This window comes from Cervus canadensis, chromosome 6, assembly GCF_019320065.1.
Source record: "Cervus canadensis isolate Bull #8, Minnesota chromosome 6, ASM1932006v1, whole genome shotgun sequence".
Lineage (NCBI taxonomy): Eukaryota > Metazoa > Chordata > Mammalia > Artiodactyla > Cervidae > Cervus > Cervus canadensis.
Window position 1 is genome coordinate 49,085,109 of NC_057391.1, and position 27,727 is coordinate 49,112,835.

The following is a 27,727-nucleotide window of genomic DNA, read 5'->3' on the forward strand; positions in this document are numbered from 1 at the left end:
AGAGCAAAAACAACTGGTCACAGAAAACTGCTGTCTTATTTCTTTCACTGTTAGCAGCATTTTTAAGTTGTCTTTCTATTCTGGAGTCACTCTAGTAGCATATTTTCCAAAAAAATCATCTATTTGATCCACATTTTCAAATTTATTTGCAGAGAATTTTGCAATGTATAAATCACTTCATTTCCTCTATATTTCTCACTTTCTAGTTTCATTTGTACTTTCTTCACCTATTGCTTTTGCAGGTAAAATACATGTCTACATATTTTTTTAAATTGTTGTTCCCCTAAAGAACTAGCTTAGACTTATCAATCATTTCTTTTTTTCTTAATTTTCTAATTTACTGAGGTCTAGTTTGATAATTATTCTTTCCTTCTGCTTTCCTTTATTCTGTTATGTTTTCCAATTTCTTGACTTGCATGCTTCATTTGTTTTTCACTCTTTTATCATAGTCCACAAATTTTGATATGTGACTATGTCAGGAATAGTGTTGGTTCCTAATGAACAGACCCCAAATAGCAACTTAAGAATTAGGATATTTTTCCCCCCAGAGATAGGAAGTTCAGAGCTGGAATAGATGCCAGGATATTTCTAAGGAATACCTCTTTTATCTTTCTACTCATCTACTTTTAGCATGTATTAGACAACTTATAATTACAAGATAGCTGATCCAGCATCATACATACAAGTTTATTAGGCCAGATGTGTCAGCCTTTGGGAATACATGTAAATCCATGGCTGATTCATATCAATGTATGACAAAACCCACTGGAAAAAAAATAATAATAATAAAAATAAATAAATAAATAAAAGAGCTTTCTTGGAGGGCTCACCCACCAGTAATCCCTTGCACCTTATTGGTGAGAACTTAATCTTATGGTCATCCCCACCTACAAGAAAGGATTGGGAAATAGGGTTTTGTTTTTTTTTAAGCTGGTCATTGACACTCTCAAAGTCAATGTTCTGTTGGTAAAAAGAGAAGAGAATGGACATTGGGAAGGCAGCCAGTAGTTTCCACCATGGAAATGTTTCTATTATTTTCTAGACAATTTCAATTCATGGTTTTGATTTCTTTGACAAAAAAGTTGTTTTTGAGGAAGTTTTTGCATATCCGGTGTGTTTGCTGTGTTGTTTTCACTTGGAGGATCTTTATCTATGTTGTTAACTTATATTTGCATTGCATTATGGTCAGAAAATGAAGTCACAGTAGTTCCCTGTGACTTCCACTGGTTAGGACTACAGTGCTCAGGGCACAGGTTCAGTCCCCAGTTGGGGAACTGAGATTTGCAAACTGCATGGAGCAGCCAAAAAAAAAAAAAAGTGAAGTCACTATAATTTCTTTCTTTTTAAATGTATTGAGATTTCTTTTGTAGGCAAATACATAGATAATTTTTGTCAACGTTTAATTGGTGCTGCATGTGGTTTCTATATTAAGTGATGGCATTTAAAAAGTATAGGCTTCCCAGGTGGCATTAGTGGTAAAGAACCCACCTGCCAATGCAATATATCCATTTAACATACCCTTACCAATGATTTAGTTCACTTATACCACACGCATTCGTGCTTAGCCACTCAGTCGTGTCCAACTTTTTGCAATCCTTTTGGACTGTAGCCTGCCAGGCTCCTCTGTCTATGGGAATTTTCAGGTGAGAATACTGGAGTGGGTTGCCATTTCCTCTTCCAGGGGATCTTCTCAACCCAGGGATCAAATCTGGGTCTCCTGCATCAGAGGTGAATTCTTCACCTGCTGAGCCATTGGGAAAGCCATCCTCATTTGTCTCTCTGATTTGTCTTTGGCCTTCCTGGATATATTCGTCTCTTACCACTAGCTTATTAGCACCATCAGTTTGCTTGATGATTATTTTAAATGTAAATGATGTTAGATATCGCCTCTCATTTAACAGATAGGAACAGCTTAGATACATGTACCTGCAGAAGTCATCATCTCACTGATTCCAATGAGTTTATAACGTCTACCTGCATTTTCAGAGTGATATTACTAACATTTTAAATAAGTTAATTTTTAACCAAAGTAAAGTAAGATATAATGAAAACCTGTACTTTTCAGCTTCCTATCCCCAATCCTGATCACATTCCTCAGAGGAAACCAATTGCAAACTATAGCTTGCTCTTCTAGTACTTACCTCCATGTTGCTGAGTAAAATACCTAGCTACAATTTCTTAATCTATCATTTTTACATATTGTAGATGACACACAAACATACAACACATGAATTTATCATTCTGTTAGCTTCCCAACAATAAAATCAAGAGCCAATTGTGTTTACTTTATTGTGATAATACTATATACTGAAGAGCCAAATTGTAGACTCTGGTTATTTTTCCTTTCTCCTATAACTTTAATTTTTCTAGAGGTAGTAACTGCTGTTTTTGCTTATCTTGTTTTCTATATACCTACCCTTAAATCTCTTCATCAGCTATATCACATCCATTAGATGCTTTCCAGCATTAATTTGCAGATGATAAAAGTATCAGATTATTTGGTGATCTTCTCCCGTGATGACCTCTCTTTCAAACTTCTACCCTCCACCCCAACATTAGGATTCAGCTGCTCGCTTCCCTTTGTGCTATACTGTTGCCCAAGTTCTATGTCTTCCTCCTTCTTAGTTTACAGAACTGTCCTGATGAAGCACAAGTCCAATAACTTTTTTTTTTTTTTGGCCACACCCCACAGCTTGTGGAATCTTAGTTCCCTGATTGGAAGGAAGAGAATTCCTTCCAATAACTTTTAAAGAAAAGGAAAAAATTGTTTGAGTCTTTGTATTGTGAAAATTGACTTTATTCTATGCTTACTTTTGAATGATAGTCTAGCTGGATTTAGAATCCTGGTTAAGAATAACTTTCCTGTCAGATTTTAAAGTATTTCTTCAAAAAAAAAAAAAAGTAAAAAAAAATAAAAATAGAAGCTGTGGTACATATACACCATGGAATATTACTCAGCTGTTAAAAAGAATTCATTTGAATCAGTTCTAATGAGATGGATGAAACTGGAGCCCATTATACAGAGTGAAGTAAGCCAGAAAGATAAAGAACATTACAGCATACTAACACATATATATGGAATTTAGAAAGATGGTAATGATAACCCTATACGCAAAACAGAAAAAGAGACACAGATGTACAGAACAGACTTTTAGACTCTGTGGGAGAAGGAGAGGGTGGGATGTTTCGAGAGAACAGCATGTATATTATCTATGGTGAAACAGACCACCGGCCCAGGTGGGATGCATGAGACAGGTGCTCGGGCCTGGTGCACCGGGAAGACCCAGGGGAACCGGGTTGGGGGGGAGGTGGGAGGGGGGATCGGGATGGGGAATACATGTAACTCCATGGCTGATTCATGTCAATGTATGACAAAACCCACTGCAATGTTGTGAAGTAATTAGCCTCCAACTAATAAAAATAATTGAAAAAGTAAATAAATAAATAAAAATAAAAAAAATAAAGTATTACTTCATTATCTTCTAGGTTCTAAGAATGCTGTTAAGAATTCTGATGTTATTATGATAGCCTTTCCTCTGTGCACGCCCTGTTTATTTTTCTCTGAAAGTTTTTAGGACCTTTTCTTTGTCCTTGGGGTTCCAAAATTTCAAAATGACATTCCCCCATGAAGATTTTACTAAACTGGTGCTTTTACAAAACATGAGCACTTAACGTATTCCTTCAATCTGGAAATTCACTTTAGCGCTATGAAATGTTCTTACATTATTTCTGTGATAATGTTCAGAGAATCATTTTATTCTGTTCTTGGTGTCTGCATTATCAGTACTGTTGAGTCTTCTAAACTGAATTTCAGTTTTTCATATTTCTTTTCTCATCTACTCCTGTACTCCATCTTTTTTTTCTCATTTTTTGAGAAATACATCCTCAAATTCTTTTAAATTCAAGTATTTCATTTTTAATTTCCATTATTTCTTTATTCTTCTCTAATTGTTTTTCTTTCTTAAGTGCTGTTCTCATTTTGAACATGAAAATAGCTTCTCACTCTGAGAAGCTCTTCATTATAGTATATACTATAACTTTTTTTCAAAAAATGCAGTTTCTCTGCTGTCTGCAACATCTCCATCTTCTGCAAGTTTTCTCCTTTCTGGTTTGCTTGGGCCCCCGTCTTTCATGTTGAAAGCCTTCCTAATATGACTCGGATCTTTGGCTGCCTGATCCTATTTAAGAGGGAAATATTAATATAATAGTAAAAGCAGGTTGGAGGATCTGTATATACGGAGAGGGATTATTAACTGGCAAACTTCCAAGTTATGTGGAAGGGAAAGTGCTGAGCTTTCCACTAAAGGATTCACACATTTCAGTATCTGGGGTCGTTTTTCTCTGGAGCCAACTGATTTCCCGAGAATCCTCCAGTCCACTGCTGGGGCTGCCACAGGGCTGGCTGCTGGCCTTTGGGACAGGGCAGGGGAGCAACATGGAGGTCCCAGCGTGAATTCCGCAGCTGTTTTCAGTCACCTAGGCCTGCTTCCAACATCATTCCGCTTTCAGTCCCCCATGCCTGCTTCCAACATCATTTCAGTTCAGTTTCCCCAGAGAAGAGAGCTCTAATCTGCTGCTTGGGGGAGGGCGGGAGGTGGTGGGCAGGGGATGCCCAGATATCCGGTACACAGCGGAGACCCTGGAAATCTAACTGCCCCAGTTCTCAAAGTGCCTACATATCGGGGTGGTCCTGAAGCCTGCCTTCCGCAGTAACCTATGCCTTCCACTTTTGAGCCACTCAGCAGCTCCACAGGCAAATCACCTCATGTATACACTGCAGGTCCCTCAGGATGAAGCAACTCTCACCGTGTGTTAATGATCACCACTCCACTTGCTTCAGAGCTCTCCTCCACCAAGTCTCCCCTGCCATTCTTTGTCTTTGGAGGTTTAATTTTTATTCCTTTACTATCTTCTGAGTGGGATTTTTTTTTTTTTTACTCTTTTGGCCATGCCAAACAGCATGTGGGCTCTTAGTTCCCCGACCAGGGATCGAACCCAAGCCTTCTGCACTGGCGACACACAATCTTAACCACTGGACCACCAGGGAAGTCCCTGAGTGGGATTTTTGTAAAGGGCATTTCTAGCATATCCAGCTGGACAAAATTAATAATGTTCGTAAAACACTTAATCCTAGAACAAGAACAGCACATGACTTAGATGAAACAACACTCGCAGGCCAAGACCACAATGACCAAGGGGTGTGTCTTGATCTCTCATTTCCAACCAGTGCTGGCATGTTTTATTCTGCATCTCTAGTAGAGTCCATACTCATTAAAAATTATAACAAATATTATTTTTAACAGAAGAGCTTCTGTAAAAATTTATTCAGTGTGAAGCTTTTTTAAAATATTTACTAAATGAAGTCATTTTACCCATAATCTCCTCTTACACTGAGGCTGAGTTTTCTATGAAAATATTTCTCCTAATATTTATTAATAAAATTCTTTTCTAAGGTTTGTAGTCCTTTTCATTAGCTGCTGCACTACAGTCAACACTAATTACATTTCAATCTTTGAGTAAGGCCACCTTGGTTTATTACATTCTTAGTTCCCCGTTAACAAATTAATCCACGTATGTGAATTTCATGAAATGTCCACAATTTACATTTCCTTGACAACAGACCTCAATCCAGGATTTTCACAGAATGACACTTCTCAGCTGGGCACGGGTGTCATAAGCAAATGTGGATTTCCTTCCCAATCACAGTGTAAACACTGAATTAATGAATGGATTTAAGGACAGCTGATCTCCGTCTTCAGCCACCAGGCCGTATCACCCTCCTAATGCACTCTACCACAGCACACTTGTTCAGTCAGGGACTAAACCCAACCAAGGACTTATATAATTTGGCAGTAAATGCTGACCAATTGCCAGGATGAAACATTGTGGCACTTGGCAAATAAAAGAGGTGTTCTGGAGTGGAAATAATGCTTTTGGGAAAGACCGCTAAATGATGATAATTGCTTTAGTTAGCAAGATCAATGAGCGTGTGTGTGAGTAAGAACAAAGAGCTTAGCACTTGGCAGAACTATGAACATATGCCAGATAGAAACATTTCCTCTCTGGGCCATCACATGTTACCAGCTGAGCCTGGAGATTAGTCACAATGCCAGGCCACAACTCCCACCTCCCCACTCAAGTTCCCAGTGCTACCTGCAGCCCATTCCACCTCCGGCCCATCCCAGAGGCCCTCATGGCTGCTGAAGGTATGCAGCCAGACAATGAGAAACCTCCCCACCGTCCTCTGCCCTCCATCCAGAGCACAGCAGGCCCCAGCAGCCAGGCCCCAGCACCCAGGAGGGCAGCCGGCGTGAAACAGGGACTGTGTCTTTGGACATTTGCTTGGAATGAATAATCCTATCTGATCATGCAAGTCATTTAAGAGAGTGTTTAAAGTAGGGGCAGGGAGCTGACGAGCCCGTGTTCAGTCATAAACTTGATTCCAGAAAATAAGAAATGAGCCACCAACCAAAAATTAATTTCCCCTGAGTGGGCTTTGGTGACTGCCTCGTTCAGAGAGGAGCCACTGCCGGTCTGATAATACAAGTTTACACCCCTTATGAGTGGACAAAATGTTCACTCCAAAAGGACTTGCCTGTAGGACTGGTGGGAAGATATGAATTTTGTGCAGGAGTAGCCACATTAGACCCTCAACAACATAAAAGTGAAAATCAGAGTGTGGAACAGTCAACAACAAAGCAAAGTGCATACCGATCTTCCAGTGTACTCCCAAACAGGACCGAAACAGGCAGCCTTGCCTAAAGTAAGCTTTATTTTCTTTCTTCCTATCTATCAATCCCTCCATCCATCCATTCTGTAGGGGGAAAAAAACAACAACAAAGGAAACTAACCAAACTTAACAAGATTTCAAAGGAAATGTCTCACACACAAGTCTTTAGAATTCCCTGAGAAAACCATTTCAAAAATAGACTGAGGCTTGAAAATGATGGCAGAGTGACTGTCTACCTTACAGACTTAAGTATGATTTGAATGTCCTTAAATGAGCATGATGACCAAAACGTTTCTACCTGGGGGGCGGGGGGGGAGGTAGTAGCTGTAGCTTCCCCTGAAACTCACCTTGCACAAAAGGGAGGGTGGCAAAGAGAAAGGAAAAGCCTGCAGGAAGGTTCCTGTTATACTACGGTTGTAGACTTTGGAGAATCAACCAGGGGTCTGAAGATCAGGGGTCACAGGGACTCACTAACCGGATCGGAGTCAGGGCAGAGCATGGGCACCAAGCTGGCCTCCCCGGGATCCTCACACCTCACCTCTGAAGTGCAGCCTTCTACTGCCCCACCCCATGGATGGTCCCCCACCACGTCAGTCTCTGCTCCACTTCCGTTGGTTTTGATCCCACTCCTCTTTCATATTCCCCACTTTACCTTTAAAATTCGGTGGTATTTTCTACTTCACATGGTCTAAAAGAAATCAGAATTCACATCCAAAACATGTTTCAGAAATATTATTTGTCCTTCTTCCCCTCTTGACCCCTGAAATGATTTCTAAAAGTTCTCCCGGGGCTTCCATGCAGGAGACGGGTTTCGATCCCTGATCCGGGAAGATCCCACATGGCACAAAGCAACTAAGCCAGTGCCCTGCAACTACTGAGCCTGTGCTCTAGCATCTGCAAGCCACAAATTCTGAGCCCACGTGCTGCAGCTACTGAAGTCTGGGTGCCTGCAGAGCTTCAAGAGAAGCCACCGCAAAGAGAAGTCCAAACACCGAAACAAGAGTGCAGCCCCCGCTTGACAAAACTAACGAAAAGCCTGCACGACAATAAAGACCCAGCGCAGCCAAAAATAAATAAATAAATAATTTTTTTAAGTTCTTCCACCAAGGCAAAGCTAAGACACCAAGTTTGCAATTCTGAAGATCAGTAATGGAGAGAACAGCTAGGTGCGGGGGCCAGAAATGGGTCTAACACTGCACTCAGATTAAATTCCAGCTCTGGACAAGTTGTTTAACTTCTCTGAGAGTTTTCCTATCTTTAAAGTCAGATTATTAATGGTGACTTCACAACGTGCTTGGGAAAATTAAATCACAGATTGTACGCTAAATGAAGTAGGAAATAATAAGTGAAAAAGAAGTGCCGTGTGGCATTTATGGCCACAAGAAAGCTGACTTTGATCATAAAACGTTTTTAAATGCCTCTGAGGCAGAGGCTAAAAACCCCACTGGTTAACCAAACAGCATTAACCACCAGCATCCTGAAATAATTTATTAACTAATTAAGAAACCAGAGGGTTGAGAAATCTAAAGCACAGTGCTATGTCCAGAGTGGAAATTTAATAAATAGTTATTGACTGAATAAATGCACGTCTTTATGTTGCCAGGTCCACAGACAAGTTCTTAACCAGACATAACAGATCCCTGACATATGTGCTATAGTTTCCATATGGAGCCTGAGCACAAAACATATCAATACAGCGTTGTCGCTGCATTTTTATGTCCAAATCTAACTTCAAAAGCGCCCCCAACACCACACACATGCAGTTACTGTCCATCAATCAGGATGCGTGCTCAGTCGCTCAGTTGTGCCTGACTCTTTGTGAGCCCATGGACCCGCCAGGCTGCAACCACGCCAGGCTCTCCCTTACATCATCTTATCTGGTCAGATCCTTGCAGCCCCACTTGTGAGGGAGTCTACTGATAATTTCTCCCATTAGAGATGCGTAAGCTCTGAGGGACAGTAATTGCCCCCATGGTCTCATACCTGGCTTGGGGGCAGTGTCGAGATTAAGACCCAGACCTTCTGTCCCTGAGACCTGCATTCTTTCTTGAGCAGGAATCACATTTTCATTTTTTGGCTTCCCATAGCATCTGGTAGGCGTCCCTGATGGCTCGGATGGCAAACAATCTGCCTGCAATGCAGGAGACCCAGGGTTTGATTGCCTCGGTTGGGAAGATCCCCTGGAGAAGGAAATGGCAACTCCAGTATTCTTGCCCGGAGAATTCCATGGACAGAGGAGCCTGACAGGCTATAGTCTCTAGGGTCACAAAGAGTCGGACATGACTGAGCAACTAACACTTTCACAGTATCTGGTAGTTATCCTGACATGGTCACTGGATGTCTGTGAACCAGAACACATCACCATGTCGCACTACAGAGGGGTCTCTTGTCTATCCAAACTCAATGGATGTGTCACACCTCAGGGTGGCCTTCCTCTTTGCCATATCCCAGCACCCATAAATGAATGGATGAATTAATAAATCATGTATGATGCAAATAGCTCTGAATCCCTTTTTAAAACTTCAACAATTAAAAAAAGTCAAGCGTTTCCATAACAAATCTCCATGCCTTCCCTTCTCGCATGCCTACTACCTCCAACTGGATGTATCACTGTTTAAAACACTAAACTCTGATTGTCAGCATCACTGCGGCTTTTCTTCCCAGCTTCAGATGCCAAGTTCACAAGATGCGTGTGTTCCAAAAGTAGAAAATAGGTCCTGGGGTTATCAAGCATCTCCTAAAGGGAGTAAAGGAACCCTCTGGAATTCCAACAATGCCAGTTGTAACAAGCCTCATTCCTGGAGCCTCTTCAAAGAGGATTTCTGCAAAGTGAATTCCAAAGCTAAACATCCTCCCCTGGAAGGTATGTGACACCCTCTGCAAAGCAGTTCTTCCTGGTCCTCTAAAAGAGATCAAATCAGGAAAATCTGTCATCTTTGTCCTCATCAGGGAAAAAGACTGAGGGAGCTGGCATCATGAACAAACTTGTCCAAATGATTACAAAATCCAGAGCCCCCCTGGAAGAGAAGGGTCCACAGACATCCCTGTGGGCATCAATTCACAAACCACCCAATCTCAAAAATGTATCAATCACAGTCATTTGCATGGGACCCAGAAAGACTATACTGGAAATAACAGACATCTGGAACTGTCCACAGAAACCTACTGAATATCATATAGTATGACTATTAAAAATGAAAAGATGATGCTACTGTGAAGTCACTCAAAATATTAAAAAATTAAAATTAGCCTTCTAAAACAGAAATCTATGGGAATTCCCTGGCAGTCCAGTGGTTAGGACTCAGAGCTTTCACCTGCCATGGCCAGGGTTTGATCCCTGGTCAGGGAACTAAAATCCTGACATATGACCAAAAACAAAATATAAACACATAAAATAGAAACCTAGGCAATGGCACCCCACTCCAGTACTCTTGCCTGGAAAATCCCATGGACGGAGGAGCCTGGTAGGCTGCAGTCCATGGGGTCGCTAAGAGTCAGACACGACCGAGCGACTTCCCTTTCACTTCACTTTCATGCATTGGAGAAGGAAATGGCAACCCACTCCAGTGTTCTTGCCTGGAGAATCCCAGGGACGGGGAAGCCTTGTGGGCTTCTGTCTATGGGGTCGCACAGAGTCGGACATGACTGAAGCGACTTAGCAGCAGCAGCAGCAGATTCCCACATGTATCAATTCAGGTTATCTGTTCTTCAAGACAGTTATGATCCCAAAGTTTGATGACACCAGGGATTTTGTTCCCCAGTGCAATCTTCGTCTCCATAATTGTCCTGGGTGGGCAGCCAGGGGAGGGGAACTCTCCCAGACCTCAAAGTCACCCCAACCACTGGCGTCATGTTCTCATCAGTAACTCAGGTAACTGAAAAGCTGACTGAAGTTTCAGATATCCTGAACATTTCCACAATCCTTGACTCCCTCTCTCCTTTCCCAAAGCACTCCCACCCTGTCCCTGACTTCATATTCTGCTGTCTTCTGCCCTATTTAGTCTCCGTGACTTCACAGCTCCACATCACTGGGCTCACTTGTAAATATGAGAGCCTCAGATTGTACCGGGCAGTTGATATGGTCTGCATGTCTGTCCTCCCAAAATCCAATCTCAAACGTTGAAATACTAACACATATATCCCCCTACTAGCATGATGGCATTAGGAGGTGGGGCCTTGGGAAGATGTTTAGATTATGAGGATGAACCCCTCGTAAATAGGACCAGTGGCCTTATAAAAGAGACACCACTCCAAGATCCCGAGTCCCTTCCACCACATGAGGATGCAGCAAGAGAGCCCCAGCTATGAACCAAGAAGAGGGCATCACCAGAACACCACATGCTGCCACCTTCAGCCTCCAGAATGAGAAATAAGCTTCTGCTGTTTATAAGCCACCAGCCTCGGGTTTTATTAGAGCAGCCCAAAGGGACTCTGACACAAGTGATCAGGATATAAACGAACACATATACACAAATGAAACACACGTGGGGCGACCATCACTTCTCCTTAGAGTAAGAATCTGTCTCCCTCTTGGGCCCCATGCCTAAGTACAGAATCTCTTCTGCTCTTGTTCCAGGAGCCAGGGGATGGCAGAAAGGTCTGGGGAAAAACTAGAACTGGGAGCTTCTCCTGCATGCCTTCCTAACTCGGGCCCTGGCACTGGTGGGTAAAAGCTATCAACTCCATCATCTCTATTGTATATTTAAATATCTTTATTTGATACAGATGTCTCCAGTAAGAAGTTTCACAATTCATACTGTTTTTCAATAGTCAGAAATTGAATCTGTAATAAGAACTTGAAGTTTCAGTTATATAAACAAACAAAAGGGTTATATGTTCAAGCCTTTCAGGGTTTGTCAGTATGTATGTTCTTTTGAATTCATGTGAATATAAGTATTTTAAAATTTCTCTCTTGAAAGCATGCTAAAATTTAATGGCCCACTCAGAGACTCTACTACCCTTGTTTTGTCAAAAATAGCTCTTCACAAGGACTTTGGGAAGTTAAGACCTGTTCCTAGGTGTCCCTGTCCTCAGCTGCATTTGTAATACTGATTAATTCCTATTGAGCCTTTCACGTGCTTGCATAAGGTACATACGCCTTTAAAGAAAAAACATTCTGAAAGACCTTTTGTGTTCACTTAGCATACAAATATAAGACCATTTTAGTTCTTATGACACAAGAAAATCAAGACAAATTTGCATGTTAAATACAAATATGATTTTAAAAACCAATACAATCCAACTTCAAAACATGAATTTAAAATGCATGATAATATAAGTTTTGCTGAAATTAATTCACCACACATGCTGCAAACAGGAAGACACTCACCATCACAGGGTAGAAACCTTCACTTGTGCATGCTGCCACGGAGACACTGGTTCTTCTCGCGGTGTTAACAGCCTCACTTGTGTGCCCAGTCTACCTCAGTTCTTTCCCAACAGCTTACAACAATTAAAATGTTATCATATAATCTGCAGCCTAAACCATTATAAACGAGGCACTGGACTGAGAGGTAGAGACCGGTGGTCATCCAGCTCATCCAGGATATGGTGGTACTAAGGTTTTATTTAATCTCTAACGAGTTCCTGTTGAGAGCCATGCTAGACCCTCTCCTAGAACAGTTCCGAGAAGAGACAGAGTCCCCTCCCAGACTTACATTCATGGGGCTGACGGGGAGGGAAGAGAGAGCAAGTAACTCACAGTGGCCCGTGCCATGAAGAAATAGAGCAGGGTGAGGAGAGAGAGCAAGGTGGTGGTAGTGAAGGTCCGTCATCAGATACAGTGGGCAAGCAAGGTCTCTCTGAGAAAGGAACATCTGATTTGAAAGAGAGGAAGAGATCTCTGTAAGGCAGGCTAGGGCCAAGAAAAGGGCAAGCTGGAGCCACAGAGGAAGGGATGCGCTGCGTGCATTGGAGAATCAGCACGAAAGCTGACCTGGGCAAAACACAATGGAGATATGCAGAGGAGGGTGGGAGGGCAGAGCAGAGGGCAGGACAAAAACCACGAGGGTCTGTGGGCCTCAGTAAGACTCTGGGTCTTAACCTAAGTGGGGTGAAAACTCACCAGTAAGAGTCCAGTGTTATTCCAAGCCAGGCTTCTCTTGTTGCCTCTGCTCTACAACAAGAGAAGCCACCACAATGAGAGACCTGCATACCGCAACCAGAGAGGAGCTCCCGTTTGTCAGGAGGAAGTTTGTGCCCAGCAACGAAGATCCAACAGCCAAAAATTAGTTAATTTTTTAAAAAAGAAATGCAAAGTCCTACATCCCACCCCAGATCCACTGAGTCATCACCTGCATTTAGTAAGATCCACAGGAAGGTCCAGGCCTTGGCACTCCAACCCCAAGAAGTCAAGAAGAGAAGGAGCAGTAGCCAGTGGGACAGGAGGAGACTAGGAGAGGGTGGTGGCCCGGAGGCTGCAAGAGGCCGATGTTTCCAGAAGGAAGGAGTGCTCAGATAAGCCAAACAGTGCTGATAAACAGAGGAAGACCAGGATGGAGATCAAAGGTGACCTTGCTGGGAACTTTGTCACTGGAGCGGAAGGCCAGACAGCCCAGACAGAGTGGGATAACTAGATAATGGAGTAAGGTCAACTCTTTCAAGGAGTGTTGTGCGTGTGTGCATGCTCAGTCACTTCAGTAGTGTCTGACTCTTTGTGACCCCATGGACTATAGCCCACCAGTCTCCTCTGTCCATGGGATTCTCTAGGCAAGAATACTGGAGTGGGTTGCCATTTCCTCCTCCGGGGGATCTTCCCAAACCAGGGATGGAACCCCCATCTCCTGTGTTGGCAGGCGAGTTACCACCGCTATTGCCACCTGGGAAGCCCTTCAAGGAGTGTTAATTACTACAACAATTAAAACACAAAAATAAAAGGCAGTCATGGAAAACGGAGATGCCTTCCTTGCTCACCTCCAACTCTCTCCCCTTCACCTCTGTACAAAATCTCTGCTGTGCCGGTTTCCTCTCCCAGGGATGTGTCTGCAGCGGGGGCAGGGGGCTAGAGTGCAAATAAAAATGGATAACCTGGCCTTTATGTTCAAAGAATTCTAAGCCAGACCTTACCTAATTTTATGGAATATTACTTTTTTTCCCTCCCTCTGGCAGTCACCCATTATCCTGAGTTGCAGCTGAACCTATAAGGGTGTGCCAAGAGGGGCTGAAGAGGTATGGTCTGCATTTAATTAACACCAATTGCAGAAGCATATGGAAACTCCTCTTACTCTGAGAATGCCAGAAAACACATTGAGAAAAGAAACCAACCTAGAAGAAAAAGTCACTCCTTTTCCTTCTCCTCTACAAAATCCCTTAACCCAGCAGTCCCTAACCCCTGGGATACAGACCAATAGAAGTCCAGGACCTGTTATAAACCAGGCTACATAGCAGGAGGCAAGCAGCAGAGAATGAAGCTTCATCTGTGTTTACAGCCACAACCCATCATTCATATTACCGCCTAAGCTCCACCTCCTGTCAGATCAGCGGCAGCATTAGATTCTCACAGGAGCACATCACACTTGGGGTGTCACTGTCTCCCATCACCATTAAGTTAGAGGAAAACAAGCTCAGGGCTTCCACTGATTCTGCATTATGGTGAGCTGTATGATTATTTCATTGTATATCATTGTATATCACAATGTAATAACAGAAATAAAGTACACAGTAAATGTCACACACTTGAATCATCCCCAAACCATCCCCACCCCACCCCCAGTGGAAAAACTGTCTTCCATGAAACTGGCCCCTGGTGCCAAAAACTTTGGGGGCTGCTGACTTAACCTCCCAATGCTCACCCCCAGCCCGTCCTTCTTCTACTCCCAAGTAGGGGGGAAGCTACACAGAATCACATTCTAAAGGTAAGAGGCTTTCAGAGACCATCTAACATACCTGACTTTCATTACATGAGAAACTTTCAAAGCTCCCCAGTTCCAAGTTTTTAGAACCCAAATCTCTGCTCAGGGACCATTCCCATGCCCATCATCACATCTCCCAAGCCAGTAACACATAGCAGCAATTCCAGTTTATTTCCTCCACCTACACCCAATACTGATGTTAGGTCCCAAGCCCCATCTTTGTCTTACTGCCCCACAACATGCCACATGGGAGCAGTTCTTTAGTTTATAGTAGTAATAATAATAATGGGACTTCCCTGGTGGTCCAGTGGCTAAGACTTCCTGCTCCCTAAGAGGGGGTGGGGGTGGGGGGCAGGTTGGATCCCTGGTCAGGAAACTAGATCCCACAAGCTGAAACTGAGAGTTCACCCAGGTCTCCAGCATTGCTGGCAGATTCTTTACTGTCTGAGTCACCAGGGAAACCCTGAGAGTTCACAAGCTGCAACCAAAAAAGATCCGGCATACTACAACCAGGACCCAGTGCAGCCAAATAAACAGATTAAAAATATATATTTAAAAATAATGATGATGATCTAATACCTCTTAAATACTCGGACTATGTACTAAGAACTCTTCTAGATGCTTGTATATTGAACATTAAGCTACTCTGAATGGTAATGTCCAAAATGAACCTCCAGACATTAGCCTAATGTAGAACATTAACACATAGACTTTAATTTGGATGGTTAAAATGACAAAACAGCAAAAAGAGAAAGTACTTGAATGTTTTCATTTCTTCCTAGGGGCTCAATTTAGAAAGATTCTGCATTAAATACCAAAGCATAATTTGTTTTCTGGGTAGATCTCTCCAATGGGAGACTCTCTGGGTCATAGCAGTGGAATTCATGGGGTCAAGCCCTATATAAATCTACTCTGCACCCTTCGACTGTCCTGAGGGCGGCAGGACGCAAACACTCATATCAAAACAGGTGCCAAACTGTGAGATGAAACAGGCAATAAAAGTAATTTTTTTTTTAACTCCTAGACATGATTTACCAAAAAAAAAAAAAAAAAAACACAACAAAGAAAAGTGAAAAAATGAAGAGGAAAAGGAAGAAACACAGCCAGGAGACAATGAAAGGAAGTCCCTCCCTGGAAGTTAAGGGGTTTAAAAAAAAAAAAAAATCGAGGGTGACACATTCTCCCAAGCTTCAGGCTTCTTTCTATTTCCTAGGCTAGTGACCGTTCCTATAACTTCTCTATCTGTATGAAGTGACTGGAGTGTTCTAGGGCAAAGACACAATGACGTGTCTAAAGCAGCTAAAATCACACATTCAGCATCCTGGGGGAAAAACCTGCCTCAAGGAAGCTGAGGCTTTTAACCTGGAAATCTGGACCATCATTCACATCCACACTGCAACGTTAAGGTTGACAAAGCGGCTCCAGGTTCATCAGACAGGACCTGCCGCTGATCCCACCAGTCAACAGAGCAGCCCAGAGTGCAGGACAGCCAACTGCACCCAACAGCTGGGGCTGGATTCCAGCTCTGAACCATCTATTAGTGCAGCCCACAACACTTCTCAGCATGCTTCCTGATTTTTTAAAATTAATTAATGTATTTTAATTGGAGGCTAATTACTTTACAATATTGTAGTGGTTTTTGCCATACACTGACATGAATCAGCTTCCTGCTTTTAAAACCAGGTCCTCCTCTCACTTGGCCTCACTCGGCTTGGGAAAAAAGATTATGCTTTCCTCCAAAGATCTTAATTATAATCCTTCCCCTGACAAGCATTCCTTTGATCCTATTGCTGGTTTTTGTCCAAGGTGTCCCATCAGATATCCTCAGGCAACACCAAGGGAGAGGCTTTACCCTGGAGCACCACTAAGAACCTTACCTAGATCCAACTCCTATCCCAGATGCACTGGGAGAAAGAGGGGTCCCTTTGCTGTTTAAAGGTAGAAAGGGAATCAGCGGAACTTGGTTTAAGAAAGAGATGCAGACTTAGAGAACAGACTTGGTGGACACAGTAGGAGAAGGAGAGGATGGGACGAATTGGGAGAGTAGCACTGAAACATACACACTACTATATGTAAAAGACAGCCAGTGGGAATTTGCTATATGATGCAGACAGCTCAAACCCAATGCTCTGTGGGAGATGGGAGGGAGGTTCAGGAGGGAGGGGACGTGTGTATACCTTTGGCTGATTCATGCTGATGTATGGTAGAAATCAACACAATTATAAACCAATTATCTTCCAATTAAAAATAAATAAAATTTAAAAGAAAGAGCCCCTCAACAGCCCAGGGGTGCCTCTCCTGTTTCTACGTATAATGATGTGTCGGTCTGCTCAAGCTATGGTAACAAAGCACCATGGAGTAAGTGGGCTTAGCAGAAATTTCTCAGTTTTGGAGGCTGGCAATTCCAAGATCACAGTGCTAGCTCCTGATTCAGCTCCTGATGAGAGATCTCTTCCAGGCTTCTTGCAGATGGAGAAAGTCCTCACCTCAGCACATATGTGTGTATGAAGAGAGAGATCTCTCACTCCCTTCTTTTCTTAAAGCCACTAATCCCATAACGAGGACCCCACCCTCATGACCTCATTACCTCCCAGAAGTCCCACCTCCAAATACCATTAAACATTAGGACTTTAACATTTTATTTTGGCAGGGTCATAAACATTCAATCCATACCAATCAGGTAGGAACCAAAGCAAGCAGAGGGGAGAAAAGATTATAAGAACCCTACCATCCAGTGGTGTTGAGCCACCAAACATTGGATAGATATAAGAAAATGAATCGTTCACAAGCTTTCTCTAACTCAGGGCCCTGAGGGCCGAGTCTTTATCTTCCAATTTCTCTCTTTCAAAAAGTCGTAAGATTAAAAGAACCTAACTGGATTACAAATATATGAAACCACCTCACTAAAGCATGTGAGGAAAAAGAAACTCTGGAAATAAGTGGAGTCTTCAAGTCCAAAAGCAAAAGGAACAATACCATACTATTTCACTGTTGCCAATAAAGTTGCTTCCCACAGAGGGATGGGTTAGCAATTCTGAAACCACTAAATACATACATGGGAATTGAACAAGTAAATGGATGGCAGATGTTGGAGTTCCGTTTCTCACTGTTGGAGTGGGGAGTTAGACATGCAAGGGGAGAAGACTCGGATGATCCCCGTGATAAGAGATTAGAACCATAGATATCAGTATAAACTCATGTTTAGCTTAATAAAGACAGATGGTTACATATTTATAAATATGTTTATACACAATACACACATGTTTTCCCTTGCTCTGTAAGCCAAGATTGCTTAGGAGCAGTAACATTTCTGTTGCAGTGAACATACCTAGGGCCCAAATCTTGGTTTCTAATATCAATAAATTTTTCCCCTAAAGGAACCAGAGCTCCTTAAAGAAACAGCTGATTCTAGGACTGGGGTAGAAAATATATAAGCTAAGCCTGGAGTGTCTTGTGGTGTTAAAAAGTAGAAAAGGCTTTTAAAGTTAAAAAAAAAAAAAAGCCACAATGATGAAGGAATGTCAAAGAGACTGGAGTGCCTAGGGGCCAAAGCTAGAACACCCTGAGCAACAAAATAAACAAAGTGGTCTTGGATTCAAAGCTATGATTTTTCAGTAGCCAGGTACGGAGATGAGAATTGAACTATAAAAGAAGGCCAAATGCCAAAGAATTGATGCTTTTGAATTATGGTGCTGGAGATGACTCTCGAGAGCCCCCTGGACTGCAAGGAGATCAAATCAGTCAATCCTAAAGGAACTCAATTCTGAATATTCATTGGAAGGACTTATGCTGAAACTTCCACAATACTTTGGCCACCTAATGCGAAGAGCCAACTCACTGCAAAAGAGCTTGATGCTGGGAGAGACTGAAGGCAAAAGGACAAGGGGGCGGCAGAGGATGAGATGGTTAGATAGTATCACAGACTCAATGGACATGAGTTTGAGCAATGGGAGATAGTGGATGACAGATGAGCCTAGTGTGCCCATGGGGTCACAAAGAGTCGGACACGACCTGGCAACTGAATAACAATATTGGATTAAAATCCAAAGTATAAAAATTAAAGAGTTCCCTGGTGGCCTGGGCTTCCCTGATGGCTAAGACAGTAAAGAATCTGCCTGCAATGCAAGAGACTCAGGTTTGATCCCTGGGTCAGGAAGATCCCCTGGAGAAGGGAATGGCTACCTACTCCAGTATGCTTGCCTGGAGAATTCCATGGACAGAAGAGCCTGGTGTGCTACACTCCATGGGGTCACAAAGAGTCAGACACGACTGAATGACTAACACTTTCACTGGTGGTCTAGTGTTAGACTTGCTGCTTTCACTGCTGTAGCCTGGGTTCAGTCCTTGGCTGGGGAACTGAGATCCCCAAGATGTGCAGCATGGCCAATTTTTTTTTAAAAAAATTCAAAATATAAAAATGAGTATCTTTGAGCAAATACTGATATAAGCAAGTGACTGAATAAGTACATAAATGGGACATGCATGCATGCTCAGTCATGTCTGACTCTTTGCAACCCCATGGGCTGTAGCACACCAGGCTCCTCTGTCCATGGGATTTTCCAGGCAAGAATACTGGAGTGGATTCTTCAGGACATTCCCTTCTCCAGGACATAAATGGGAAAGAACAGACAAATCTCCCATGCAGAATTGAAAATGATTGATTTAGATACTCTGCCCTAAAGGAAGGGGAGCATAGCTCCTCACTCCCTATGCATAGACTGCACATAGTAATTTCCACAGAGAACAGTACAGAAAGGAGAAAAAAGAATAACTTTACAAGGAGAAAGAGATAAATAACCATGACCTCAGCCAGGTCCCTATTTTACTGAGATCAATAGTGATAGGCAGAGGGGACTTCCTTGGTGGTCCAGTGGCTAACACTCTGCACTCCCAATGCAGAAGGCCCAGGTTCCATCCCTCGTCTGGGAAGATCCCACATGCTGCAGAGAAACTAAGTCTGTGCGCCACAATTATCGAGCCCTCCTGCTGCAACATGCAACAATGGAAGCCTGTGAGCCTAGAGCCCATGCACTGCGATGAAGAAAAAGCCCTGCTCACTACAACTAGAAAAAGCCTGCGTGCAGCAATAAGGACACAGAACAGCCAAAAAAATAAATAAATTTTTTAAAAAGATTCACCATACAATGATGAAAATGGCACTGTACCTCTGTGGTCTTCCTCTGAAAACCCTTAACCACAGTGTAATCATGAAAAAAAAAAAAAAAAAGACAAATTCTAATACAGTGACATCCTGTAAGATACCCAACAAGTACTCCTCAAAACTGTCAAAATCATCAAGAACAAGGAAAGTCTCAGAAACTATCACAGCCTAGTAAGACATGACAACTGAATGTAGTATGGCATCTTGGATGGGGTCCTGGAACACAGATAAAATCTAAGATAAAACTTCTATAAAAACTTAGATAAAACTAAGCAAATCTGAATAAAGTATGAACTCTTGTTGTTCAGTTACTCCGTCACGTTCGACTATCTGTGACCCCATGGACTACAGCACTCCAGACTTCCCTGTCCTTCACTATCTCTTGGAGTGTGGTCAAACTCATATCCATTGAGTCAGTGATGCCATCCAACCATTTCATCCTCTGTCATTCCCTTCTTCTCCTGCATTCAATCTTTTCCAGCATCAGGGTCTTTTCTAATGAGTCAGCTCTTCCCATCAGATGGCCAAAGTACTGGAGCTTCAGCATCCATCCATCCAATGAATATTCAGGACTGATTTCCTTCAGGATTGACTGGCTTGATCTCCTTGCAGTCCAAGGGACTCTCCAGAGTCTTCTCCAACAGCACAGTTCAAAAGCATCAATTCTTCAGTGCTCAGTCTTCTTTATGGTCCAACTCTAACACCCATACATGACTCCTGTTATACCAGCAGTAGTATGAACTCTAATTAATAGTTTATCAGTATCTGTTTCTTAATTGTGACAGACCAAATGTATGACATTAACAGAAGAAACTGGGGAGTATGTGAAAACTCTCTGTACTGTCTTTACAATTTTCTCATAAATCTGAAACTACTCTAAAAAGTTTTTTTTTAAGTAAATTAAAGGAAAAAAAAACCACTGGTCTGACTCGTGGCTGTGGTCAGTGTGGTCACTCCAGAGTCAACACTCGGGATACCTGACTCACCCTCCACCTCTGGCCTGCTGGGTGGCCTTCGGTCACCGGGCATAGCATCCTGGTTAGGTCTCAAAATACCCCTCCTGGATCATCCCTCTGCCAGGAAGAACAGGGCCAACAATCCTCCATGACCCAGTGAACGCAGAGCATCACATCACACTTACCCCAAGAGGCATCCAGCCAGTTCATGACCTCAGAGTCCTGCGCAAGGTGGGGTGAGAATGTGATCTACGTGGCGAAAATTTATGAGCTTGGACAGTTTCCCACAAGCCAAAGAGTAGAACCAACTAACAAACTTGCAAACCGCATGCTGTGGAAGGGAGAAGAAACAACTAGTAAACTGGGCAAACACAAACGAAACACATTCCCCAGGGAAGGTAGCATCTGAGCAGAGTGTAAGTGGGAGCATTAAAGAAAACATGTGCACCAATGTTGCTTATAAAGACAGAGCTCTACTCCCTTCCTCTTCCACCTCAGAGAATGTCATTGGATGTTAATTGGATAAAAAAACAGAAGAGCGGCTTTAGTCACTCTAAATGGGAGAAACCAAACAAGAGGAAAAAGAGGAATTACAAAGGGGTTGGGACCAAGAAAGAAGTAGTGAAAAAATGCAAGATGAGATGGGAGCAATTATAGCCAGAAAGATTAATTCAACTTGTCTGGCCACAGGAAGCCACAGTGACAGGAAGCATGGACTGGGGTGTTATTTGGGTTGAATATAAGAAGAAACCAAATTAAAGTTCCACTTCAAACATCCCTTAAAAAACACCAGTAAGAACGAACTCCCTGACCCGAGAGCTGGAAGGCTCCTTTGCTCCCCAGCTGCTCCTCTGTTACAGATGCTCCTGACCCTGATAGAGTCTTGGATGTTGCAGACACCCTACACTATAGCCTGTTGGACCCAGACTACCACCACCCCTGCTTTGATCTGAACCCAATGCTGCCAACCAGGAACTTCCCTGGTAGCTCAGACAGTAAAGCGTCTGCCTGCAATGCAGGAGACCTGGGTTCAATCCCTGGGTCGGGAAGATCCCCTGGAGAAGGAAATGGCAACCCACTCCAGTACTCTTGCCTGGAAAATCCCATGGATGGAGGAGCCTAGTAGGCTACAGTCCATGGGGTCACAAAGAGTCAACACTGCGTGACTTCACTTTCTTTTCTTTCTTTCAATGCTGCCAAGGCCCCAAGCTAACAGCTAAGACAGTGAGTGTATGCCACCCAAGGACATCAACCCAACCCACAGACGTACCAGACACCCGGGAAAGGCCCCTGAGACCCTCCCAGGCACTGTTCTTTCACAGCAGCTCCACCTCCACATTTCTACAATTTTTTAAAATTTTTTATTAATGTCTGTCTCCCCTATCAGACTGTAAGACCCACGAGAACAGGAACTCTATTGGCTTTCTCATCATTTTGCCCCAGGGCTCCACAGCATGCCTAACATAGTGCAATTGTTTATGAATTAAATGAATGAAAGGATGGATGGATGAACACGTCCCTCTCCACCCCTCCCCCAAGCAATCTGAGACCTTCAGAAGGAAAAAAGGATATTTTAATTCCAAATGACTGGGAAACAGGGATTGACAAATACATACTATTGACACTACGTAGTAAACAGATGGGGATTCCCCTGTGGCTCAGCAGTAAAGAATCCAACTGCCAATGCCCTGGGCTGGAGAAGGAAATGGCAACCCACTCCAGTATTCTTGCCTGGACAGAGGAACCTGGAGGGTTACAGTCCATGGGAACAAAAAAGGGTCAGAAACAACTTAGTGACTAAAAACAAACAAACAATAAAGTAGATGACTAATGAGAACTTACTGAAGAGTATGGGGAACTCAACCTAATACACTGTGGTATGTATGAAAGTGAAAATGAAAGTGAAGTTGGTCAGTCGTGTCCGACTCTTTGCGACCCCAGGGACTGTATGTAGCCCTCCAGACTCCTCTGTCCATGGGATTCTCCAGGCAAGAATAATGGAGTGGGTTGCCATTTCTTTCTCCAGGGGATCTTCCCAACCCAGGGATCAAACCCAGGTGTCCCGCATTGCAGGCAGACGCTTTAACCTCTGAGCCACCAGGGAAGCATAGTATGTATAGCTGATTCATTTTGCCATATAGTAGAAACTAACATTTTAAAGCAACTACGCATGCATGCTTGCATGCTAAATCACTTCAGTCGTGTCCAACTCTCTGTGACGCTGTGGATGGTAGCCCACCAGGCTCCTCTGCCCATGGGATTCTCTAGGCAAGAATACTGGAGTGGGTTGCCATTTGTTTCTCTAAGCAACTATACTCCAATAAAATTAATCCTAAAAAATAAAGAAAAAAAAGAAAAAAATCCCAAGTGACTAGTACCGAGTTTGACCTGGGAGTCAGTTTACCCATAGAAATGGTGGTATAAATAATGATGAAGAGTCTGGTGCTACTAAACAAACCAGATACATAATTAGTAGTACAGTAATAAATAATACCAGGGCTTCCCAGGTGGTACTAGTGGTAAAGAACTCACCTGCCAGTGCAGGAGATGTAAGAGATGCAGGTTCGATCCCTGAAATGGAAAGGAGAAGGAAATGGCAACTCATTCCAGCACTCTTGCCTGGAGAATCCCATGAACAGAGGAGCCTGGCAGGCTACAGTTCATGGGGTCTCAAAGAGTTGGACACGACTGAAGTGACTTCGCACGGCAAATAATACCAAGCAATCATTGGGCATTTACGAAGTGCCAACTACTATGTTAAACCCTTTTCAGACATTATTCAGCAATTCTGCCAGGTAGTTATTTCTTATCACTCTTTTGCAGGTGAGGCAACTGAGGCTCAGAGGGGTTAAGTCACCTGCCCAAAGTCACCCAGGTAGCCGTGACAGAGTCACAAGCCATCCAGGCCTGTCTAACTCCAAAGCCCCTTCTCTTTACTACTCCAGAGTTTAGCTATGTAACAGAAGCAACAGATGTCAGGTGGGGCCTAGAATCTAGCCACCATTTATGACACTGAATCCCCAGGAAGATGCCTTCTAGTTCCAAACAGTCAACTAATTGCAAAATAAACTTTAGTAAATCATCTGGTTCCCTGGTTGGAGACCACCTGCAGAGGCCCAGCTGGTCATGCAAGGAGATCATGCAAAGAAGCAGGGACAGAGGAAGTCAGGTGAGGACGCTGGCTTCAGTGAGGAAAGGGGGGCAGAATTAATTCTAAGGGGAAAATGAGACTGCTTTTCACAACTATACAGGAGTGGTACGCTGTGGTTCCAATAGCCTTGGGAAAAGGAACCAGAAACATCCTCTGCCCACATACGCAGAGAGACTGGGCATGTCGCCACCCCTGACTCTGACCATCAAAAGGGATGGGTCCTTATAATGTCGTCACTGGGCTCGCCTGGATAATCCAGGAGAATCTCTCCTGAGCTTCCTTAATTTAGTCCCACTCCCTTCTCCATGTAAGGTGACACATGCACAGGTTCCCAAATTAGGGTGCAGACATCTTGGGGGCAGGGGAAGCATTATTCTACCGACCACCTAAATGGGCAGGGAAAGTCAGGCCCCAAAAAAGGAAAAAAAAATTAATATTCAGGGAAAAACAGGGATGGGACTTCCTTGGAGGTCCTGTGGTTAAGACTCTGCCTTCCAATACAGGGGGAGTGGGCTCGATCCCCGGTCAAGGAGTAAGATCCTACATGCCACGCAGTGAGGGGAGGGGTGGGGGGGTACCCTTCAGAGAAAAGCAGGGATGAGGGGATATTTTTCCCCCCAGCTCCCCCAGTTCTGCTTTCCTGACCTGCTGCCTCTTGTCCTTGAATTTCTTGAGATACCACTAATCTGCTCTGCCAGTTGCCTCAGAAGATTCAGTAAGCTCTCGCCCCAAACCACACAACCAGCAGGTGGTGGACAGGAGATTTACACCCATGTCTCTCTCACTTTAAAGCCTGTGTCCCAAACCACAGGCACCCAGGAAGCACAGACAATCTGTGGGAAAGTTAAGGAGCTGAGCAGGTCAGCAGACTGGACCAAAGGGTCAAGCCTAACAAATCAAGTTTAACAAGGAGAACTGAAGGCCCTTAAGAAACCAACTATTTGACTGCAGGATGGGTGAGGCACAGAAGCAAACCTTGATTAAAACCTTGATTAAAAAAAAAAAAGACTTGGGGATAATAGTTGAGAACATGTTCACTGTGAGATGACTGTCAAAAGATTGCTATGACCTCTGAAAATTACATATCTAGATCCAGGAGGGCAGGGCAGCTAATCACACTGCAGACACCCCTGAAATTAAGACCAACTCCCCCAACTACTTCAGAAATATGTCTTTTCACCCAAGCACACAGTCTCAGGGCAATGTGCCGGGAGTCCTGAGGACAAACGTGCCACCTACCCAGCAGTGACCATAGCCAAATGAACCCGGCTAAGCGGTGCCATCATATCTCCCTCCCTGGTGAGTTTGGAAGCTCCCTCTGCTTGGGATGATCAGCAGGAGCCTAGTGTCAGAAAAGTTTGGCCAGGGTGACTTTAGGAACAAGAACCCAGAAGGCAGCACCAGGTACAGGAGAAGGGGTGCTACAAACAGGATAAACTGTCACCCAATGTAAATACCAGAAGGGCTGTCATGTGAAAAGAGGATTAAACTTGCTGTGTGTGACTCCAAAAGTTAGAACAAGGAACAATGAGTAGATATGCCAGGGACACAGATTCCAATTCAAAGGAAGCTAGGAACTGTTTTCCAACAGCAATGCTTGAAGGTAAACAGCACAGTTTCAGTGGAGGAATGTAAACAGGGCAGGGCTGCCAGTTCACAGATGGGTTTAAAAGGCGATTCCAGGGTCAAACCATCATCAAGGGAGGGCTCTTCCAAATCTGAGAGTCAATGACTCCCTCTCCTATTTACTAACAATCATCTATTTACATAGCAGAGAAAACATCAGTCAACCCAGAGACAGGAAGCACAGAGGTGAGAACAGGCAGGCACACTCTTTAAGAGGGAAAAAGATAACAGAACAACCAGAGAACAAGGTCTTCTCCAAACTGTATCCTGGGTTTTCATATGTACAGAACGGACTTGAGAATAAGCCTGCTGACCGGGTGCAGCCGCTCCTGCCTGCAGTTGGGGTGGCGGTGGGGAGGTGCTCTGGCCCACTGCCTAAGGGACTCCAGCCTGGACCGGAACTGAATGAGTCACCCTAGACACAGCCCTGACACCAGACTCATCCCAACACAAACTCCAAATCATCATTTGCTGGTTGCCCACCCAGCAGAGGAAGGAAATCAACTAACTCTAGCCTGCCCCAAAGGAAACCCAGGATGCCACATTAAAAGCTATAAATGCTTTTGAACAATGGACAGAAAATACAGAAAACGTGAGCCTTGGTGGAATTTTCCAAGAAGCACTGGAAACTCGTGGTTGACAATATCTATCCTTTCAATACTCAGGAAGAGGTAGAAAAGCACCTGGAGGCTCTCAGGGAGTCATTTACAAGATACTAAGAAACTGTGTATAGAAGCTGAGCCAAAGCCCAATGCAAGTATCCACATTGAAGAGGAAAGTGAAGAAAACCAGTGGGAGCAGAAGAGACAGCAGAAATGTCAGAACTGCCAAACTGGAAGCTCCTTAAGCGGAAGTATGAGCAGATCTGGTTTGGGCTGCCCACTGGGAGTACAGTGGGTGAAATCAAGGAATGCATGAATGAATGCTGAGCCAGCCGTGAGCAAGTCCTCGAGAGGATGAAGAGAGCCTCCAGATAGCTCAGGATGACTCTCAATTCTGGTAGAAGATGGACTCAAACTCTCATGAAGACTCAGAAAACTGACTCTGGTCAGACAAGTCTCTGTGTCTATAGACGGAGTCCCTACTCATGACACTCTTCTGTAATATTTTAATATTGAGGAGAACACTGCCAATAGCACCATTCAGTATGGTATACATTTAAGAAATTTCAGTGAACTTCGAAAATTGGGTTTTTTAATGTGGTCTTTGTATTCTCTAAGCTGCCACGGGTTATTTTCAGACTCTTAAAATATAAGGTCCACCAATATGTTACCTTGTCATTTTTAATTAAATCTCATTTTCTCCTCTGAATCTGAAAAGGCTCAAACACAATAAACTTTGCTAAGAAAAGGGCTGCATTTTGTCTTTTTAGCAAAAGAGAAAAAAACAAGCCACACAAGTGCATCATGTTACATCCAAGAATTGAAGAGCACCCACATACACCAAGATAAAATTGGGGAGCAAAAGTTTCATACTTGGGAAAAAGCAGTTTTGCTAGGTTCTATTTAGTTTCTCCAGTAGTTAACAAGACTTACAGGTTTTTAACAAATAATAGAGCAACAGATACATTTAGATTGGATTTGTTTCTTCCTCTCTTTCAATTATTATTACTGAGCCTCACATTCACTCCCCCACCTGCCCCAACATTTTCTCTCTCTCACACACACACACACATACACACACATGTTGTCACCATGTACACACAGAAATGTCTGCCTAGAAAGGAAAAATGGGGACTTCCCTGGTTGTCCAGTGGTTAAAGTATCCACCTCACACTGCAGGGGACATAGATTTGATTCCTGATCGGGGAACTAAGATTCCACACATCATGGAGCAACTAAGCCCTTGCGTCACAACCACTGAGCCCATGCTATGCAACTAGAGAAGTCCATGCACTGCAACCAACAGCCTGCGCAGCCAAAATAGGAAAAAAAAAAAAAAAAAGTGATGGGAAGGCTCCCAAAGTCCTCCTTCAACTACTGGCCGAACCAGCTGCAGGGAGTAGAAGAGGAAAAAGAAGACAGCTCTCTCTTCAGGGATCCAAGCATCATTTAGGTCACAAGCAGAAAGCCAGGATTCCCGTCCAATGGTGACATAAGCAGCTCCCACCTTAACTAAGGAAAGGAATCTACATCTTACCAAGAGATTATCATGGGTCAGGAGCTCGTTAGGGCACCCTGCGTAGGCTCACATTTAATCTCCCTATCAACCTAGTAAAATGGGGAAACTGAAGGACAATGAGTTTCAGTAATT

General features: G+C 43.4%; 1 protein-coding gene across 9 annotated transcripts in view; it reads right to left on the minus strand.

Annotated features, from left to right (window-relative positions):
• Positions 1-27,727, minus strand: part of CGNL1 (cingulin like 1) — a 170,296-nt gene that overhangs the window by 112,263 nt on the left and 30,306 nt on the right. The window contains exons 1-2 of one of the 9 annotated variants that reach the window (XM_043471854.1): positions 12,878-12,887; positions 5,945-5,946 (exon numbers count right to left, since the gene is read on the minus strand). The exons of 3 other annotated variants lie outside the window; for them this stretch is intronic. The gene's annotated coding sequence lies outside the window, so the exon portion shown is untranslated. Of the gene's footprint in view, positions 1-2,416; positions 2,429-5,944; positions 5,947-12,059; positions 12,084-12,794; positions 12,820-12,877; positions 12,888-20,882; positions 21,030-23,229; positions 23,269-27,727 lie in introns of those variants that run through there. 5 more of the 9 variants (XM_043471855.1, XM_043471858.1, XM_043471857.1 and 2 more) reach the window with 5 other exon arrangements.